General features: G+C 33.6%; 1 non-coding gene and 1 pseudogene across 1 annotated transcript; both read right to left on the bottom strand.

Moving 5' to 3' along the window:
• Positions 1-8807: 8807 nt before the first annotated feature.
• LOC117025542 (60S ribosomal protein L35a-like) lies at positions 8808-9136 on the bottom strand (annotated as a pseudogene).
• Positions 9137-13698: 4562 nt separating this feature from the next.
• On the bottom strand, positions 13699-13803 carry LOC117026395 (U6 spliceosomal RNA). The gene has a single exon (XR_004423748.1). It is a non-coding gene; the product is annotated as a U6 spliceosomal RNA (small nuclear RNA).
• Between the last annotated feature and the right edge of the window lie 6345 nt (positions 13804-20148).

Genomic DNA, 20148 nt, shown 5'->3' on the forward strand with positions numbered 1-20148 from the left:
TCTTCATGCTTTTTAGCATATGGGGAATCCTTAAAAAGCAGAAATGGTCTAGCTATCTCTTCATCTCCAATTATCCTTGCATATATCAATTAAATTTCATAGGATAATGTAAATGAGATACAAGGTTTAAACTTTTCCACTTCTCAGGAATTTTTTTTATATTTTAATAACGTTAGATACCAAAGAAAATAAGTAAATTGTCATAGATTATTAATTCAGTAAAAATATTTAGAAGATGAAATTCTTCAGAAATTTATCAGAAGAACATCAGAAAGTTATTTCTAAGATAGTTGAAATGTCTTACCTCCATTACTCCCAAACTAGTCTAGATGCCTCTTGGAATTACTATTTACAATTAGAATGCTTTAGGTTTTATGCTTCTTCTGAAAACCCAAATAATTTAATAAAAAAGTATTTTAATTTCCCATCATACCTTTCACAATAAATATTAATATGTAACAAAGTGGTAGAGATTTGGAAGACATAACTATTCCTTTATGTAAACCACCAAAGCGTAAGAATGTCCTAAATTTGTACATTGAGTCTTGTATTAAAGAAATAAATACCTGCTAAGTATTACGACTTAGATTTTTAAAAAATAATAAACCATTTTACTGGAGGAAGAAACATAATTTTTATAGATTAGAATAATGTAGACTTTATCAGCATGTGCATATTAACATTTTAAAAAGCACCTGGGCTTACCTCCATATAAATTAATAATGATCAGACTGTTGTGACATTCTTCAAATTCAAAATGATTTTCAACTATTAATAAACCTTAAAAGCTCTATGATGTAATGAAATATTAAGGAGTGTGATTAAGAAGGCTCATGAACCACCTAGTTTGTGAGAATCTGCAAGAATTTACTATTACATAAAGATGATGTTGTTATAACAATAAAAGACATTGCACGATATAATTTCTTTGAATGTATATTACTGAAAATGTAAAGATATTCATTAGTCTTTGTTTCTTATCATTGACATTAGTATAGATGGAAAGAATATGTCTAACATTTTTGTAGGTAATATGTTTTATGCTTGTAATTTTTCAAAATAAGAATTGATTTGAGAGCAGTTCTAAGATTTGAGAAACTAGATAAATGAATAGTTTGCATATACCTCTTAGCACAGTTTCTAGAACATCAATAATTTCTGTAGTGTCTATGCAGGACTTGGAAAAAGAGAATAAAATATTAACATTCCTAAGAGTACCTAAAATGAAAGAATTCTGGCTGGTTGATTGAAGAGATATGTGCATTATTTAGATAAAATCAAGCAGATGACAATGTAGATTTATCTTCTGGTTGGGGTTATAAAAATTTTAAAGCCAGATATATTTTAGTTCTGATAGAATGTTATCCAAATTCTATGCTTGCAAAAACTATAAAAAAGGCAGAGCTAAGAATATTTATTTTTTCTTGAAAAACACAGTTTTGCCTTTATGGAAAGAATATGAAATCCTTTGCTTAGAAGATTTAAAAACAAGAAGATCACACTATTTGAATAAACCATTGGGAATTAAAAAAAAAAAAGAAACAAAACTTGATTGGGCTGCTGAAGATTACTTCATTTTAAGTAAAGTGCATTTTTATGTTCTCACTAGATAAGTTTGTGAAAGAGAATTATATGTTTTCAACCAAACAGACTAGCATGGTTTTTCAAGTTTTCAAAAACATGCGAGTAAAAAAGACCATATACCGACAAGGTATATGATTATTTTAACTGAAGTTCTCTATTTCCCTTATTTGTGTTGTTTTAGTAGGAACTAGGCAGGGATAAACACCTTGGGGAGATCCACTTCTGCAAATGCCACTGTGAGGATCTCTGCAGACTAGCTCTTCAACAGAACAACCATTAGTTAGTGACAATTATAAAAAACAAAACAAAACAAAAAAAACCCTAAAAAACTAATGTATCTAGAAGTTGTTCTAAGGACATACAAATACAGAAACATTTAGTCCTTTAGTCAAGGAAGGCTGTAAAAACTCAATAAGAACGGTAAGAGTATGTGGCACTGACACAAGTATAACCAGTTCCCATGCCCCATCCCCTCCTCTACACTCAGCATGATAGAAACTCCACTCCGGGATGGTATGACCAAGCAAATGAGGCTTTCTCTCCCCTTGATCCCAGCCAAAGACTACAGTACTGTATTACTTTCATAGAGCTGCTGTAATAAATTTCCACACACTTGGTAGCTTAAAACAACAGACATTCATTTTAACCTTCTGGTGGCTTCATGTGCCCCCTGACTGGTAGCCACATCTCTCCAATCTCTGTTTCCATGGTCACATTATTTCTTGTTCTGTGTATCATTTACATGGATACTTGTCATTAAATTTAAGGCTCACTCCATCCAAATGATCTCTTTATCTCAAGATCCTTAATTTAATTACATCTGCAAAGACCCTTTGTCCAAACAAGGTTCTGGGGATAAAGATGTGGACATATCCTTTTGAGATCACCATTTAGTCCAATACAGTCCACCCTCTAATCCTCCCAAATTTACATCTGCCCCCACACACAAAACACATTCACCCTATCACAACATTCTCCAAAGTTTCAACCTATTACAGCATTAACTCTAAATCCAAAATGCCATCTAAATGTCATTAGCTTGAAAGTCCCAAATGTCATCATTTAAATCATGTATGGGTGAGACACTGGATATAATTCATCCTGGAGCAAAATCCCTCTTTATCTATGGACCAGTGAAATTAGAAAACAAGTTATCTACTTTTTCCAAGATACAATGATGGGCTAGAGATGTGATGACAGTGATAAATATTCCTATTCCAAAAGCGAGAGAAGAAATAAAGAGTCATTGGTCACAAGCACGTTCAAAACCCAGCAGCCAAATTCTATTAGATTTCAAGGCCTGGGAATACTACTCTGTGGCTCAGAGGTCTGCCCTCTGGTCCCGTAGCTCTACTATCTGGATTTACTGAATAGGCCTGTGTACACAACACAGCTCCATAGGCTCTGTCCCCAGAAGCAGTTCCATAAGTCTTTGGTTCTGTGATTGTGGTGGCTCAGTAGGTCTCTACTTCTTTGTTCCTGTGCCCTCCACCTTATGCCTCTGGCGTCCTCTTCAGTAGCACAGCTGTATATGCCTTTGTGCCCATGTCTCTGTAGGCCCCTATGTCTGGGGCTCATTCTGTGTGATTGTGTGATTCGTCTTCTTTCTTGAAGGATAGTACCTGAATGGCATATAAAACTGTTTCCTGCTGTAGAATTTTAGAAGTCTGACAATCTCTCTCTTCATTTTGTCCTGTCTCTATCCCTTTTATAGCCAAGCTGGCAGTATTTCTACTGATACGACATTCTCCGAAACTTGTGGGTCTCCTGTATATGTCATGGGGATTCACAACACTAGACAAAAGGGTCCTCCACAGATCTGCCTTATTTCATCTCTATTTTCCACAGATCTTTCTTAGATTATACCATCTCTACCCCTGGCTTCTGAAGACATGAGTGAGGGGATCTATGAGTCATAAACCTAATTTCTTCAATAAATGCTTGTGCAGCCACACAGTTGGTCTTCTCTCCAGAGCATACTTTCTTAACAGTGAATTTAATTTTAGTGCCTTCTGTAATTTGGATAGGTGAGAATTTTCCAAATTATCAAATGCTGGTGGTTTCTTTTTGCTTAACTTTTTATTTCTCAATTTATCCTGTTTTTTCATATTTTTACTATTAACAACAAGAACAATACAGGTCACTCCTTCAACACTTTCCTCGAAAGTCTCCTCAGCTAAATATTCACGTTCATCACTTACAAGTTCTGCTCTCTACACAACTGTATGACACAATTCAGCCACACTGTCTGTTATTATATGAAAGGATTAACTTTCTTCCAGTTTTTGTCGGTCAATATTTGTTTTATTTTCATTTTAATTTGCATAAAATATCTTTCCCATCCCTTTACTTTCATTTTATGTGTGTCTTTCAATCTGAAGTCGGTCTCTTGAAGACAGCATATGTAAGTATGGATCTTGCTTTCCTATCCATTTAACTACCCTATGCCTTTTGATTGGATCATTTAATCCATTTACATTTAAAGTGATTACTGATAGGTGCATAGATATTGCCATTCATGTTTATGTTCTCTCCCCACCCCCTTCTTCTTAAAGACGTCCCTTTAACATTTCTTGTAATAATGGCTTGGTGATGTATTCCTTTAGCTTTAACTTGTCTGAGAAGCTCTTCATCTGTCCTTCAATTTTTTTTTTAAACTTTATTGGGGAATATTAGGGAACAGTGTGCTTCTCCAGGGCCCATCAGCTCCAAGTTGTTGTCCTTCAATCTAGTTGTGGAGTGTGCATGTTGGCTCCAAGTCCAGTTGCCATTTTCAATCTTTAGTTGCAGGGGGCACAGCCCACTATCCCATGTGGGAATTGAACAGGCAACCTTGTTGTTGAGAGCTCATGCTCTAACCAACTGAGCCATCTGGTCGCCCTCCGGAAACTCAGAGGCAGCTCGTTGTCTTCAATCTAGTTGTGGAGGGTGCAGCTCACTCGCCCATGTGGTAATCAAACCAGCAACCCTGTTGTTCAGAGCTTGCACTCTAACCAACTGAGCCATTCAGCTGCCCCTTATCATTCAATTTTAAATGCTAGCCTTGCTGGATGTAGGTCCTTGCTTTTCATCACTTTGAATATTGTGCCACTCCCTTTATGCCTGCAAATTTTCTGTTGAGAAATCACCTGACAGTCTCATGGGAGCTCTCTAGTAGGTAGCTAGTTGTCTTTCTCTTGATACTTTTAGAATTGTCTCTGTCTTTAACCTTTGCCATTTTAATCATGATGTGTCTTGCTGTGGGTTTGTTTGGTATCATCTTTGGGACTCTCATTGTTTGGGACTCTCTGTGCTTCCTGGATTTGTATGTCTATTTCCTTCACCAGGTTAGGTAAGTTTTCTGTCATTATTTTTTCAAATAGGTTCCCAATCCCTTGCTCTCTCTTCTCCTTCTGGTAGGTACTCCTATGATGTGAATGTTGTGACACTTGATGTTGTCCCAGAGGTCCCTTAAACTATCATCATTTTTTTTTCAATTTTTTTTTTCTTTTTGTTGTTCCAATTAGGTGTTTTCTGCTACCTTGTCTTCCAAATCACCGACTGGATCCTCTGCTTCATCTTATCTGCTTTTGATTCCTTCTTGTGTATTTCATTTCAGTTATTGTATTCTTTCTGACTGGTTCTTTTTTATGGTTTCTGTGTCCTTTTTTTTTTTATGCTTACTGTCTCTATGTTGAAGTTTTCACTAAGTTCATTGAATAGTTTTATCACCATTTATTTTTTTAAATTTATTGGGGTGACAATTGTTAGTGAAATTACATAGATTTCAGGTGTACAATTCTGTATTACATCATCTATAAATCCCATTGTGTGTTCACCACCCAGAGTCAGTTCTCCTTCCAAATGTCCTTCGATAGATGAATGGATAAAGAAGTTGTGGTATATATATATACACAAGGGACTACTAGTTGGCGATAAGAAAAGATGATATAGGAACATTTGTGACAACATGGATGGATCTTGAGAGTATAATGCTAAGCGAAATAAGTCAGACAGAAAAAGCAGAGAACCATATGATTTCACTGATATGTGGTATATAAACCAAAAACAACAAAAGAATATCACCATTGTTTTTAACTCTGTCTCTGATAGTTTGCTTGCCTCCATTTCATTTAGTTCCTTTTCTGGAGTTTTCTCTTGTTCTTTCACTTGGACAGGCTTCTTTGTTTCCTCATTTTGGCTGCCTCTTTGTGTCCATTTCTATGTATTAGGTAGATATCCTATGTCTCTCAGTCTACGCCAGGTGGCCTTACATGTGTGTGGTAGGTGTCCCAGTGGTGCAGTCTCCCTGGTCACCTGTGCCATATACTTTAGGAGTGTTACTTTTATATGTTGTATGTGCCCTCCTGTTATAGCTGACCCGTGACTGCTTTTGGAATGTCAGTGGGAGGGATTGACTCTTAGGCTGACTGTCTGTGAGGATTATTCATGCCCACAGTGTATGAGCTGCTGTGTGGGGGGCTTACCCAACAAATGGGGATTCACCCTGGTGGGCTTGTGTCAGTTGAGACTACCCCTTTGGATGTGCTACTTATGGGGCTAATCAGGTAGTGCTCTGTTGTGGTCTGAAGCTGGCCTCTGGTTGTGTTGGTTTTGGGGCCTCTTGGGATGGGCTCTTCCCAAGTCAAGATCACCTGCTGCCTGTGACAGGCCTGGGGCTACCTCGTGGGAGCCACAAAGTTATCTGAGGTTCTTTGCTGCTTTTGCTGGACCTGGAGGTGGGTGGGAGAGGCTGTGCTGAAAACCAAGGCCATCTGCCATCAATACCGGGCCTGGGGCAGTTTAGCAAAAGGCCCAGGGCACCCTGAAGCCTGATGCCACCTGTTATTTCCCTGTAAGTTTCAGCTGCTGAAAGTGCCTCAAGGGGTATGCAAGTTGGGTGAGGCAGGCTTCCAAGTAGTTACCAGCGTGGGGTGAGTGTTCACCAGGTTAATGAAGATTCAGGTTTGGCGCCAGTGCTGAGCCTGAGGGCCCTCGCAAAGTCCCAGAGCACACCGTAGCCAACTGCTCTTTTCTGGTACTTTTTTCTGATTTGCATCTCTCTGCTCATGTTGTCCATCTGTTCTTGCATACTGGCTACTTTATCAGTAGAGCTCTTAGCATTTTAATCATAGTTGCTTTAAATTACCAGTCTGATAATTCCAAAATAGTTGCTTTAAATTACCATCTGATAATACCAAAATTCTTTCCATATCTGGTTCTGATGTTGGCTCTATCTCTTCAAATTGCATTTTTTGCCTTTTGGCATGCCTTGTAATTTTTTTCCTGATAGCAGGGCATGATGGGCTGTGTAAAAGTAACTGTTGTAAGTGGGCCTTTAAGAGTGTGGTGGTGAGGTGTGGGGGAAAAGAATTCTATAGTTCTAAGATTTAGGTCTTAGTCTTTTAGTGAATTATGGCTCTAGATAGTGAACATTTTAAGAGTTTTTCAGTTTTTTTCTTCCTCTTTAGGTGGGACATGATAGCTAGAGTGAGCTGAAGTTGGGTATTTCCCTTCTCCCACCTGGAAAGCTTGAGCTGACTGAAGTTGGGTATTTTCCCTACCCCCTATTTTTTTTAGTGTTTGTAGTAGATTACTAAACTTTAGACAAGAGTAAAACACATATAAATTAGTTATATAAAGGGAAATAGATACAATGTGTATATCATGTCATAGTTATAAGGTTGTCCCAATTTACAGAATAAATAAGCACTTGAATTTTAGGAGGACTTAATTCTTCTTAATTAAATATAATTAATCTATCAAGGATATCAGTTTTAGAGCATAAAATGAATATTTGCTAATTTTTCCTCCAAGTTTCCCAGGAGTTATATATATTAACATTTTATTCCATCTGATTGCATATTTTTAATAAATCAAAAAAATATTTTGGATATGTGCACCCTAAGGGGAAAAAAATCACCACTACTTTTTACCTTTATCAGAAATAAGTACCAATCTCAGCTACATTTTATTGAAGGTCAACTCCATGCAGTGGAATGAGAAAGTGGCCATTTATTGTTTTTGCCTCAGGGACCTTCATTTAGCTGAACTAATGTGACTGTAACAGTGTGAGGACAGAGATCATTTACTAAGAGGGGCCTATTTATTATAAAATGTAAGGAAATGAATTTTGTTTTATCCTATATTCAGTGTTTTTAAAAATAACTTATCAAATGCTTTCTATTTTATATACTACCACCAGTCATATTTAAAGACAGATACAGTGTGGAGATTATTAGTTGAACTGTGATTTAGTGCTCATTTATGTGAGGCTAATGGTTGTGCTCATTGGACAAAACCTAAGAGGACCACAGTGAAATCATTCCCAGGTTCTGTTTTTAAGGAAAGGTAGTCCACCCAATTTCTCCACCAAAAGGGGGAAACACTGTATATTATATATCATCACCTCATAAAGATTCATAATTTGTATGAGTATATTATCATAGTAAAGGTTCTGAGATTTCTGTGGCAAAGGAACCCATTTAACTTGGTTTAATCCAGTGTTTACTAAACACATTGGACTACAAATCTCATTTTTACCCATGGGATAATACAGTGGGTACTCTTTAGGTAAAGACTAATGACACAAAGAGATAACACTGGTTATTCAATGTTTTAATGACACCTGATGCCTTGGGTGATTAGGCATACAAAATGAGAAGCAGCCTAAATCTATTAGGTTAATAGTCTCAACTTGGAGGAAAAGGGCTCTTTAAAAACATAAATAAATAAATAAATTATATATATATATTAATATATATATTAAATTTATTGGAGTGACATCGGTTAATAAAATTATATACTTTCAAGTGTATAATACTATAATACATCATGTGTATATTACATCATGTGTATATTTGGGTGTGTTCACCACCCAAAGTCAAATCTCCTTCGATAACCATATATTTGACCCCTTTTACTCTTTTCTACCTGCCCCAAACCCCTCTTCCCTCTGGTTACCACCATACTGTTGTCCATGTCTATGAGTGTTTGTTTGTTTGCCTTCTTTGTCCATCTGTTGCTTCAGTTTTATTATATCTCACATATGAAATCATATGATTCTTGACTTTTTTCATCTGACTCACTTCGCTTAGCATGGTAATCTCAAAATCCATCCATATTATTGCAAATGGCAGTATTTCACCTTTTCTTATAATTGAGTAGTATTCCATTATATATATGTACCACATCTTTTTTTCTTTTCAGGAGAACAAATCCACTTTATTTACTTTTCAATAAGTTTAAAACCTTGAGGGGTACAGCAATGCATGGATTCTGTGTCCAATGGCCTTAGCAGGAGGGTTGCCTTGGAATTTGGCACAAACCATGCCACTCTTTCCATTCTCATGAGTTACCTTTCCCCAGATTACTCTGGTTTTATTCGGTTTGCTACCGGGAGTCACTGTGTTGCTCTTTTCCTTATACACATAAGCACATCTCTTGCCTAGATAGAATTCAGTTTCATCTTGAGCATAGATGCAATTTTAAGCAGAGCTATGTGCTCTCTGTGGTTCCAGAGACCCCACTTACATCCAGCAAAAATGGCCTTGGGCCACAGCCTTCCAGACATATTTGCCATTATATTTATTTATTTATTTATTTATTTATTTTCATATTTGCCATTTTAGAAGTCCTGTTCGCAGCAGGCCTCCACAGGCTCCAAGATGGCAGAAAAAGAAAGGCTTCACCACATCTTCTTTATCCAATCATCTATCAAAGGTCACTTTGGTTGTTTTTTTCTCTGTCTTGGCCATCATGAATAATGCTGCAATGAACATAGGGGTATATCTTTACTGATAAATGTTTCCAAATGTTGGGGGTAGATACCCAGAAGGGAGCTGGCTTGGTCATATGGTATCTCTATTCTCAATTTTTGAGGAACCTCCATACTGTTTTCCAAAGTGGCTGTACCAATTTACATTCCCACCAACAGTGTATGGTGGTTATTTTTCCCCACAACCTCTTCCACACTTGTTATTACTTGTCTTGTTCATAATAGCAATTCTAACAGGTGTGAGGTGGTATCTCATTTTGGTTTTGATTTGCATTTTCCTAATAGCTAGTGAAGTTGAGCATCTCTTCACATATCTATTGGTTATTTGTATGTCTTCTTGGGAGAAGTGTCCATTCAGGTCCTCGGCACATTTTTTAATTGGATTATTTTTTTGTTTTTGTTGTTGAGTTGTGCAAGTTCTTTATATATTTTGGATCTTCTCCCATTCAGGTGATTGCTTTTTTGTTTAATTGATGCTTTCTTATGCAGTGCAGAAGATAGTCTTATTCATTTATTTTTGCTGTTACTTCCCTTGCCTTTGAAGTCAAATTCATAAAATCCTCTTTAAGACGAAGGTCCATGAATTTAGTACTTATGGTTTTGTTGTTGTTGCTTTTTGCTTTTTTTTTTTGCATTTTATTGTTCTAGGTCTTATATATATTTTTTCCTTTGTTTGTTTTAATCTATTTTGAGTTAATTTTTGTGTATGGTGACAAATAACAGTTTCTTTATTTTGTATATGGCTTTCCATTTTTCCAGCACCATTTATTGAAGAGGCATACTTTTCTCCATTGTATATTTTTGGCTCCTTTGTTGAAAATTATTTGTACAATTGGCTCTTTTAATTTGAATGCTTCTGAATTCTTGACTTATGAAAACCCCATTTAGGTGTCCCAAGGAAAAGGAAGATTTCACACTAAACCATCTTAGATCTGCTGACATTAGTAAAGAAAGCAGGGTTCTAAATATGGATCTCTTTCTTCCTCGTTTTGCATATTTGGGTGTATGTGTATAGTTTGTGTTTGGCATTCAAAAGAGGAATTGTTTGTCAAGGGCAACCTGAGAGTTAACTTGCAACAAATTAACACTGGGGATCCGTGGATGGATATGGAGGATGGATATGGATGACTAATGTCTACTGAGTGCATAGATTTCTCAGAAGTATTCTTAGAAGCTTTATAATGGGTTGTCAATTTGCTTTAGGAAATCTCAGCCAGAGAGTATCCTTTTCATGTTGTTTCTACAACCCTGCTTAATCCACTTAAGCATTCCTACTCTTGCTAATAAAAAAGATTGCTCTTGATGGCAGTGGATGAAAAATTCAGACTCAGTTTTATCTAAATAATTTTAGAAATAAGTTTTTCTAATAGTTTTCTTAATGATATTTGCTCTCTCTTCATGATGTTGTTACAAATGCCCAAATTATGACTATTGTCCATAATTCTCTTTCCTCCCTGTTTATCCTTGAAATGCCCTAAAGGACTCTTCTCTGTACCACCTCTTATTCTTATGTAAAACATTCATCAACAGCCATATTAATAGAATTAACTGAATATTCCTTTTGCTTCTTCAGCACATCCTTTATTTGTTCATATTGTATGGAGCTGTTTGTTCATTTACTGTGACAATTGTGTGGGTTGAGTTTGATGTACCATTTTGATCTTGCTTATATTTATATCTACACCATGTCCAATACATAGTAGTACTCAATGTGCTCAGTAAATGTTACTTGATTGAATGAAGAAATAAACATAAGAAGGTTTTATTTTGTTGTTTTTTAATGTTCCCTCACTCTTGTCCAGGCCTAGGTTATAAGAATTTCAGGTTCCTTTTACAATCTACATTTCTACAATTATGTCCCAAAAGGACAACAATCTTGGCCTCCTCTTAAAAATAAGTAATAAGTTAATAAATAAATAACTATGTGCACAGAGTCATAAGAATACATTTGCATGCTTCCTGCATATCAGGCACTACTTGTTTAATTTTTATTTAATACAGATTATTCAGAATAAAGAACTAACTGTGCATTGTTTTAGTGCATCAAAAGTTACCATGTTATTTCTCAGATGTTCAAGAAAATTCTTTAGGCACACTATTTTCAACTTGAGAAATATTTCTAATAGTGTCTATCTGTTTTAGAATTTTTTATTGAGAACAGAATGCCATATTTTCTTAATAAGATAAATTTTTTGGACATTAGTCCCAATTAATTCCAGGAAAATTGCTAACTAAAACACAGGAGTTAGGAGAAGGCAGCTGTCACTTCACATTTCTGCTTACCCACCAACATTTCCACCTGTGGAAATTGGCATTTAGATGGCAGAACAATTAAAATGAATAATAAACATCCATACTCATCACTCACATGCTAAAAAATGATCTCTCTCTCTCTCTCTCATTTAGTCATTTATAGAAATGTCATATACATTTTCTGTGTTGTATTTTTGTTCAGGTGAGGCAGCCAAGGAGTTTTAGAGTAGGTGATGTTGCTATAACTATGCAAAAGTGAAATGGTTTCCCAATGTAAATTCTTGACTCTGTGGTAAGTTGATCCATAATATGTTCAGAAACACTATTAAGGAATATGGATGGTATCACTGGACTGTTTAAATGTGATGAAAATGATGAAACTTTATAAATTGGTTGGGCTCCACAGTAGGTGAGCAACAAATGCTACTATCCCCATCCCTCCTATAAATGAAATACAATGTTTGGATCTTGAGGAAATATAAAAACAAACAATAAACTTCAACTGGTTAGTATTAAATCCGTTTTTTTAAAAGTAAACATTCTTATAAACAAAGCAAGAACTGACACACAATTTTTAATGCCTATTAAACTGCATTAAATTGAGAAACTACCACTGTTCAGTGTACAATTTCACACCTTTTATGAACTACCCTCATTTTAGCACATATTTAGCACATATGTGTGATGTAACTGAAAGTCCTATCTTTGAATCACTAACACATGAAAAAAAATCCTATTGATATTGACATATATGAGTTTTATTTTAGCACCTTGGTATGAAATTGATATTTTAAAGGTAGTCTGAAATTTGATGAATCCATATCATCTCTGAATCCAGGTATGCCCTATGTGTTGAAGGTTTATGTCCATTTTTTCTGTATGACATAATCAAGTGTTATTCAATGAGATTATGACCTTTAGCAATATGGTATTTGATATTAAAAAAATCAAAAAACAAATCAACCAGGGATTATCTATTATTTCAAAGCATTTAAATGATATCTAACATTTTACCAATTATGTAGCACTCATTATCAAGTAATGAATTCATAAATGAGAGAGGCTTCTGGGATTGATTGAGAAAAAGAGGATAAGACAGATTTTATGAGGAATTTATAATACAGACTGAGGAAATTTAAGCTCCCTCAATGTCACTGAGGTTGTCTCACACTGTTCTATCTGTACCTAAAAATTTGAGAGCAGATTGAGATGTAAGGCATATTAGGTTTAGAAGAAAAATGTCTGGGTTCTAGGCTCATTTATTCATTGACAAACTTCTTAGATTTTTCTCCTTTAAAGTGGGTGTAATAGCGACTCTTTTAGATAAAATCATCCCATAGGGTTATTAAGACAATACTACACGAAATTCAGGGAAATTTAAGAAGCACATACAAAACAATACAACTATCTACTAAGGGTAGTAAAAGGACATAGTTATTTGAAACTCTAAAAACGTTTCCATTTATAAATCTTGTTATATTTTCCTTAATTTTGATTTTGACTGTCACAAACCTATATTTACCTGCTTTTCAGTATATTCTTACAGTTGTTTTGTTTTAAAAATAAATACTGACAACTACCACGATGAATCATTTTTAAAAATGATACTTGCACTTTAGTTTTCTCAACTTACATGAATCTCATGTAATTATGAAGATGAGATTTGAGTAGGTATTTCATTTTGATACAAGTTTTTGTTTGTTTATCCTTCCTGTTGTCATTTTAAATAATACTTCTATCTATGGAAATTTTCTTACATTTGAACTATAGTGTTTGAGTTTTCCAAATAGAAGACACATTTCCCATCTCAAAATATACATTATTAGCATATTGAATGTAATGAAGAACAACTGCTACGTCTTAGTACATGCCTACACTAAATAACTTTTTTCTGAAATGTAGTACAGAATTGGTATTGACACAAGACTTGAAGTTTTCATGTCTTTTAAAAGAACTTGGGATAATGTAATAAATTGGTTGTATGTTAGATAATATAAAGTATGTGGAAATGAAGTTCTAAAAACCCTTAATGGATTATTTATGGTGATTCCTAGGTACAGAGGATAGTTTAATTCACTTAACCATGAGCGTTATTTTTTCTGACTAGAAAATTTATTTTTAAAACTTTTGCGTGTCATCCTTGCGCAGGGGCCATGCTAATCTTCTCGGTATCTTCCCAATTTTAGGATATGTGCTGCTGAAGAGAGCACATTTTTAAAACTTTTAAACGATGTGAAAATAGGTTTCCAGATACTAATACCAAAATCTTACTAGCCCACAGCAAGGGATAAAAAGGTGTCTTCCTAAAGTTTATTGCCAATAACAAAATAGCAAAATTTTATCAAACTTCAAATCTTTAAATTTAAATACAATGAATAAATAACATAGTGATTCATAGACAAAAAGGAAACATGTATTTTTTTTATAGTGAAAAAGTTCTCCAAATGAAACACTTCTGATGGATTTGGGAGCTTCCAAATGACATCCCAATTTCCATTTTTCTGACCAGTCTTATAACATTGTTTTTGTGTTCGGTATCCAGTTGTATTCCACGATTTGGAAGGAGTGGTGGAGTGTAATGTAAGCATTGTATTGTTAATAAATCTATGCATCAATGTGACACTGAAGCTATATATTAAACTTTCAATGTGATCCTCTTAGCTTTTTTCTAGTTAGTATACACATTGGCTTTACATAAATTAACAACAAACCACAGTCAGATTAATAATCTCCACACTGTATCTAATTGTCTTTAATTATGGATCATAACAGTATAAAGACGGAAAACATTTCATGTTATTTTCAAGTATTCTGAATAATACAAGTATTCTCATATTTGTAGTGAGTGATTAGTGATAACAAAAGAAAAATGAACACGTATCCATCATTGAACAAAGAATTTCAAAGAGAAATTTACTTGTTTGTTGGTTAATTTTTTCACAATTTATTACCAAAGACTCTATGTTATCTAGTTTGTGGTATTTATTTTCAGTATTGAAATAAATATTACAATTAGCTTCTATATTTGCTATAGTAATTAAGTGTAAGGAGTCTATCTTCCCCAATTAAAACATTTGAACCAATTAAATTAAAATTATAATAACAATCTTTCATAAAAGATGGCTATTTGATTAGATAAGTGGGGGGAAATGTGGCAAAAATAAAACAAGAAAGGAAGGAAGGAAAGTAGAAGGAAGGGAAGGAGGAAGGAAAAGAAAGGAAGAAAGAAAGAAAGGAAGTGAAAGAAAGAAACACCTGATTATTTCCTCACTCTTTTTTCTTATCAGGATATCTTAATAGCAGTTTTCTATGATCTAGCTTGTTAATATTGTCCCTGGAGTACATACGAGTATTATTTTGCTCTGTTCAGGACTTTCTCTTACAGCGTGGGTATATGACATAGGTGGGGTCAATCATAGTACCTATGAATCTTATCAAATATTCATATAAGGAGAGTTATATGAATCAAGCTAGCGCAATTAATCGTTCTGTGGGATTTTTCTAAGTGGAACTAGCGGGAAGAATTCTCTCTTCTCTCCTGGGCTTCAAATACTACATGAGTGTATTTCCAAGAACTTCCAGGAACGAAGTCTTTTGCCACTTGAGAAAACCCAAGAGGCTTATGTGAAACAGAGTAAGTCTTAGAGAGGCAATTATATATACTCATTTCTCACAATTGGGTGTAGAATTTTTAATTGTTTTCTCCATTACCATAATTACATAATTTTCCTTCTTTGGCCTGTTAATATAGTAGATGATATTGTCTGATATTTTTTAAATTTGAACCAGTCTTGCTCTTATCCCTGAAATATATCTCACTTGGTCATGTATGATTTTCTTTCTTCTTTTTTTTTAATATATTGCTGAATTGTATACTTTTAAAGCAATTGTTGAGTTTATATTCATGGTATAAATTGGTCTACATCCCACTTCCACCCCCTTTTTAAATGCTCTCTTTATCTAGTTTTGATAACAGAGTAATACTTAATTTGTTGTATAATATGGCTTTTTAAGTGTTCCCTACTTCTCAGTTTTCAGGAAGAGATTTTCCTCTTTTCTAATGTATGCATTCAGTGCTATAAAGTTTGCTCTCAGCACTGCTCAATTCTTTCCAACACAATAAGTTTTATTTTAAATTTCATTTCATTCAGTTCTAGATATTTTAAATTTCCCTTTAGAATTCCTCTTTGATTCATGGACTGTTTACAAGTATGTTTGGAAATTTTCCTTTTATCTTTCATTATTGACTTTTAGTTTAATTCCATTGTGGTCATAAAACACTGCATGATTTCAATTCTTTAAGTGTTTTGAGGTTTGTTCTGTGGCCCACGATGTGGTCTATCTTGGTACATGTTTCATAGGCACTGGAAAAAAAATTGTATTTTGCTGTTGTTGGGTGTAGTGTTCTATAAATGTTGATTAGATCCTATTAGTTGATGTGTGTGTGTGTGTGTGTGTGTGTGTGTGTGTGTGTTCGTGTGTGTGTGTGTTCTATACCCTTGTTGATTTTCTGTGTAGTTGCTCTATCAGTTATTGAGAGAGCCATGTTGAAGTTACCAGTGATAACTGTGGATTTGTCTATTTCTAAGTTCTATCAGTTTTATTTCACATACTTTGCACTTCTGATGTTTAGTGAATTCATATTTATGATGCTGTATTTTCTTGGTGAATTAACCCTTTTATCAGTCTATCATATGTCTCTGTGTATGGCAATTTTCTTTTTTCTGAAGTATATCTGATATTAATATACTCACTTCTGCTTTCTTCATTAGTGTTTGCATGATATCCTTTTTTTTCTATTCTTTTATTTTCAAAACTTATATTATATTTGAAATGAATTTTCTATAGACATCATATAACTGAGTAAAGGTTTTTTTTTGTGTTTAGTTTTGTTTTTTTGTTTTTTTCCCCCCATTTGCCAATCTGTGTCTTTCAGTTGGGGTATTTAAATCATTTTTATTTCACAAAATTATCTAGCTGTTGAGACTTAAATATACTATTTTATTTAATTATTTTGTTTACTATTTGTTCTCTCTGTTTTCATTGCTATATTTTGTTTTACCTGACTTCCTGTTGATTATTTGAACATTTTTGGATGTTTTTCTTGACTTATCAAAAGTCTTTGCAACATATTTTAAAGAATTTTAATATATACAATGTATATATGGTCAGCTATTTACATACATGCACATATTTTTATATGAACAACATTCAGCGTTGGATGCTGTTCTGTAAGTTGTTTTCCTTAAATAATTACACCTTATAGAAGTGTTTCTCATAAGTCAATGTTAATATACATTTTACTTTTTCCTAGTTTTTAATATTCATTGCTTGACTATAGTTTAATTTAGTCATATGATCCCCCACTGATTAATATTTAGGGAACTCCAAATATTGACTATTAAAAACAATGCTGCAAAGAATATCACTGTGTTAGTTTATGCAATGTTTTGTATCTTACTACTTTTGGCCACTGATTTGGCAAAATTTTGAAACAAAAATTTTAAACTTATTTTAATTCACTATTTTAATAACTGATAATTTTAGCCGATAAGTGGTCATCTGTATTTCTTCATCTTAAAATTACCCATTTATATCATTTACCATTTTTGTAAATGTAAAATTGACTTTATTTTCTTTTAATTTTATTAAATTTATTGGGGTAACAGTGGTTAATAAAATCATATATGTTTCAAGTTCTATAATAAATCTATGGTATAATGTAATTTTTCATTTGTGTCTTTAAAAAAGTTTTATTGTATTAAAGATATCAACTATTTTTGATATTTTTCTTCTTTTATAGTTTACCAGTGTGACACACAATTATTATAAAAGTTCAAAGAACACAAAGCATTAAAAATAAAATTCAAAGTTCCCTTGCAACTCCATTCATTCCTTTCAAAATACTCTTCTCTTTAAATTAATCTGCAATTAATCTACCATAAATTTGGTGTATATCTTCAGATAGTTTTCTATGCTGAGAGTCATAAATATGGAAGAATGTCAAATACAATTCAGAAAAATTCTAAAGATGAGTTCATGTTTTAAAATAATTTTAAAGTTATACTAACTTAAATATATGAGATTTGCACAATAAACAGAAATAGAAAAGAATAAATTATAAAAATAGATCCAAATATATGAGAAGTTAGTATATGATAAAAGTACCTCAAAATGTAACCATATTTGGAGAAAAAAGACTTTAAAAATGTGATTAAGTTAATATGAGGTCTTTGGGTGGACTCTAGTCCAATGACTGGTACCCCTGTAAGAAAGAATATTTAGAGAGAGAAAGAGAGAGAGAGACACAGAGAGAGAGAGACACCATACATGTGTGCCCACGTAGAGAAACAAACATGTGAAGACAGAGGGAACAGACAGACATCTACTAGTCAAAGATTATAAATAGATAATAAATAATACTACCTATAAATTAATACCTTATAATAAAACCTATTCTGCTGACACCTTGATCTTGAACATTTAGTTTTTAGAGCTATGAGGATATAAATTTCTATTGTTTAAGCCACCCAGTCGGTGGTATTTGTTTTTGTAGCCCTAGCAAATTAATACAGTTCATGCTATTTTATTTCTCATACTATTGTGATGTAGATTTTACTTTCTCCACTTTAAAGATGAAACAACTGAGATTTTGTGAAATTTAACTACTTAATCAAGATCAAAGAGTAGAAAGCAGAAAAAAAAAGACTTAAAGTTTGGCCTTATAAAAGGGATAATTCTTTCTAGAACACTGGAGCTGCTGTTCCTGATATCAGCTGTTTTATAAAAATAAATGAGTGTATGTAGAACATACACATAACAGTTTTTGACAATAACAGTTTTTGCTATTTAATTAAATATCTATATCTTCATATTTAAATATACATTGAATTACATTAAGTTCAATATTTTATTCCCCTCTTAAAAATGAAAGATATATGAGTATAGAAACACTACATTCTAGAAGGCTTAAATGACATCTAAATTATTGCTGTAGTGTATTCATTTATGGGAAGTAAGAAAAAAATGTATATAGGAGTTATGGCAGGCTGACTGCTCAGGCAGGAGTGATAGTTGAGTGCTTGTTCTATGCCAGTACTGTAAATACTTAATTAACTTAATGCTTACTATGACATAGCTATATTATTATTACTATCCCTGTTTTAGATGAGCAACAGAAGTGAAGAAACTTTCTCAAAGTCATATGTTTAACAACATATGTGAGCCCAGGTCATTTGGCCCCAGAGTCTATGCTTTTAGCTACAAAACCATAACCACTACTTGCATCAACTTGTCCAGGGTCTAGATCTCTTTTTTTGCAAATCATTAGAATATCTCTCTAGACACTAGAGTATTTGTTCCTTGAGAACAACTTTCCTTTTTTTTTTTTTTTTTTTTAGATAGTGTAATGTTAACTCTTCTCTAGGATTGGTGCCGGCACCCCAAATTCACTTTTAAGTGGGAAATGCTATATCTTCAAATCTAGTGGAACATGTTTGGGCTGTGCTTTCCACTATAAATGTGAATGAGAACATTTAAATTTGTAAATAAACAAAAGAAGTTAAAGAAACTATAGATTTAAGAAGGCAGGGTATTCTAGATGTTTAAATGCTTAATTATCATGTAGGTATGGCTATAGAACCAAGCAACAGTAGGTTGTTCTTAGCCTCCCAAGAAGGAGAAAATCAGTAATTTTTAGAAATCATCAATTATTTTTTAATGTAAAAATTATAACAATGGAAACTGCTATAAAAATTATTTTACCAAATTTTGACAAATCAGAGATTTGAAGTTTTGTAATTATTAAATTAGCTAAGGAAAAAATTCACCAGAGGGTAAGGGGGGAGGGAGTGGTAGATGAGGGTAAAGGGGATCAAGTATATGGTGATGGAAAGAGAACATATACATATGTAGATGATGTATCACAGAATTGTACACCTGAACTATATGTAACTTTACTAACAATTGTCACCCCAATAAACTTTAATTAAAAAGAAAAAATAACGAGAAGCAAAAATCTGAGTTGACATTACCACAGTGAGAAGGACAAGGAGTTGTATGTGAATGAGTGGTAAAATTATAAGGATAAATCTTTAGGACACACCCAGATTTGATAGAAGAAAGATCTGGAAAGTGAGTCCAAAGAGGGATCAAAAGGATGTTTTGGGATGTTTTGGGGTGTTTTTCTTGGATATTAAGGGAAGAGTTTCATTGAGAATTGAAGATACTGTCAATTGAAATTGAAGATGTAATAAAAAATGTTCCAGAGAGAGCAAGGGGTTTGACTGAAAGCATATTACCCTAGAAAGCTTTATTCACCAGCCTGATCTATCCTTCCCTTCTTAACTTCTCTTTCACTAACATAAAAGAAGAAATTCTGAAGAAAATAGATACGGAAAATCATAGCATTTCACTTAAATTGAGATCTTTTTCATTTATATATTCTCTGGATTCTGTGTTGCATCCATTTCTTTATCCTACAAAATCTGGTAAATACGAGTATTAACCTCCTTCCCTCCATTGAAAGACAAATCTTCAAGGCCAATGTTCCCCCT

The sequence above is a fragment of the Rhinolophus ferrumequinum genome, chromosome 8, assembly GCF_004115265.2.
Source record: "Rhinolophus ferrumequinum isolate MPI-CBG mRhiFer1 chromosome 8, mRhiFer1_v1.p, whole genome shotgun sequence".
Classification (NCBI taxonomy): domain Eukaryota; kingdom Metazoa; phylum Chordata; class Mammalia; order Chiroptera; family Rhinolophidae; genus Rhinolophus; species Rhinolophus ferrumequinum.